Here is a 2500-nt window from a genome sequence, read left to right as displayed (position 1 = left end):
TTTTTTTTTTTTTAAACTAAATGCTATATACACACTTGTTTATAGGGCTCTGCGTTATTCCTCAAGCTAGTCACTCTTTCATAAGGAGATTTTATTTTTGGTAAATTTTTTCAAGCAAAACTCTTACCCTGAAAGTATGGTTCATACGGTTATCAACAAGCTCCTCTTACGACATTTCTCCACTACAGTACCATCGTATAATGTTAAAAAGAAAATTATTTTCGCTACAATTCCTTACTTATCTGACAACAAGTTTTCCATCAAACTTAAAAATATAATAGAAAAAGAGTTTGGCTGCCTCAAATCCAACTAATCCCAATCAATCAACTCAAAATTAATGTATTTTTTTTTTTGGCTACAAAGACAAACTGCAGACCTTCATGAGGTCCAACATCATTTATAAATTCAAGTGCCTGGGATGTCCCAGTATCTATGTGGGATCTTGCCGAAGGTTGTTGCAGGTGAGATACTGTAGCCATATGGGAAACAGCTTTAGAACGGGTCAGAGACTTGGTAACCAATAATTTTCTAATATAAGGAATCATGCCACCATTTGCAAAATCCAAGTAAACAAAAAACACTTTTCAATTATTGGTGGGACAAAACATAGCGAATTTCTAACTACCCTTGAGTCATTATACATCAAACGGCTTGTTCCTTCTTTAAACTCTAATATCTCCGCTTCTCCTCTTTTCTTAGCATAACTAAAGTCGTAGTTGGGTAACAATTCTTACTCATTCATTCTTCGCCTTTTCCTATGGATGGTTTGGTGAATACTGGTTCTCTTATGTTTCAATGTTTTAGTTTTTCACGATTTTCTGTTATAAAATCAATAATGTTTTAATGTTCATTTACTATTTTGTTTTAAATTATTGTAAAAATTTTAAGAATTTTATGTTTATATCTTTTACAGATTGATAATGAACATTGCAATGTTCGAAACGTCTCTAAATAAATTATGGCCTTTTAACTGATGTTTTTTGACCCTGCTGCACACCAAATATAATATCTTCACCTGTAATCCCTATATATATATATATATATATATATATATATATATATATATATATATATATATATATATATATATATATATATGTATATATATATATATATATATATATATATATATATATATATATATATATATATATATATATATATGTATATATATATGTATATATATATATGTATATATATATGTATATATATATATGTATATATATATATATATGTATATATATATATGTATATATATATGTATGTATATATATATGTATATATATGTATGTATATATATATATATATATGTATATATATATATGTATATATATATATGTATATATATATGTATATATATATGTATATATATATGTATATATATATATATGTATATATATATATATATATATATATATATATATATATATATATATACCTATATGTATATATATACCTATATATATATATATGTATATATATATATATATATATATATATATATATATATATATATATATATATATATATATATATATATATATACATATATGTATATATATATATATATATATATATATATACATATATGTATATATATATATATATATATATATATATATGTATATATATATATATATATATAAAGCATAAAATTATTTGTCATAATTACAATTATCATTACTTTCAATAAACATAATGCATATGTTTTCTCATGTACCAAACTAAAAACCTATTACCCCACCAAAACATAGTCCAACAAGTAACTCGTATAGACGAGGAAGGTTGTCGTTTCTAAGTAGTGTGAATATATGTATATATAACTAAATCAAAATCTCACAGCAGGGGTTTTATGATGATATTAAAGTGAATATATACAAATAACGAGGATCCTATTGTACTGAGAATGCCATATATAAAAGTGACATTTACAATAAATGTAACTGAACATGATTAATTAAATTTCCCTGATTGCACCCAAAATAAAGGAACCATACTAATAGGATCGAGGAATTAGGCTACAATGTAGATAATAGAAGGAGGCAAGGGAAATTCATTTGAATGACTCATCAAGCATGAAATAAAGATTTGGTATCCCCAATATTCTTTGAGCAATTTCTGTTAAAACACACAGTTAATTAAATAGAGAGATATCTAACCGCTACCAGTACTAACAATGAAAACAGGTAGGAGGGAAGGACATATAGGGTGACACATAAAAAAAAAAAAACGGTCATCACCCAAACTTGAATAACTTTTGAAATAAATAATCAATTCCTTTTATTTTTCAGATTTATCAAGAAACGTAATGTTCTAAAAGTCTACCAAATACGACCTTCGAGATGCCATGGACTACTGAGGAAAAGACATTTATAGTTGAGGCATATTTTCGGTTGAAGTCTATCCACGCAGCTCAATTGCAATTCAAATAACGGTTCAGATGTCAAAAATTTCCTGTCCACTCAATGATCTACAGATGGATCAACAAGTTCAGAACTCT

The 2500-nt window shown here is 25.6% G+C and overlaps 1 protein-coding gene across 1 annotated transcript in view; it reads left to right on the top strand.

Annotated features, from left to right (window-relative positions):
- The window catches only part of LOC137657498 (glutamate receptor 2-like), a 40076-nt gene that overhangs the window by 25460 nt on the left and 12116 nt on the right, over positions 1 to 2500 (top strand). The gene's annotated exons all lie outside the window — the stretch shown is intronic.

The sequence above is a fragment of the Palaemon carinicauda genome, chromosome 18, assembly GCF_036898095.1.
Source record: "Palaemon carinicauda isolate YSFRI2023 chromosome 18, ASM3689809v2, whole genome shotgun sequence".
In the NCBI taxonomy this organism is placed as follows: domain Eukaryota; kingdom Metazoa; phylum Arthropoda; class Malacostraca; order Decapoda; family Palaemonidae; genus Palaemon; species Palaemon carinicauda.
The sequence above is the reverse complement of the archived record's forward strand: the minus strand, read 5'-3'. Positions and strand labels throughout refer to the sequence as shown.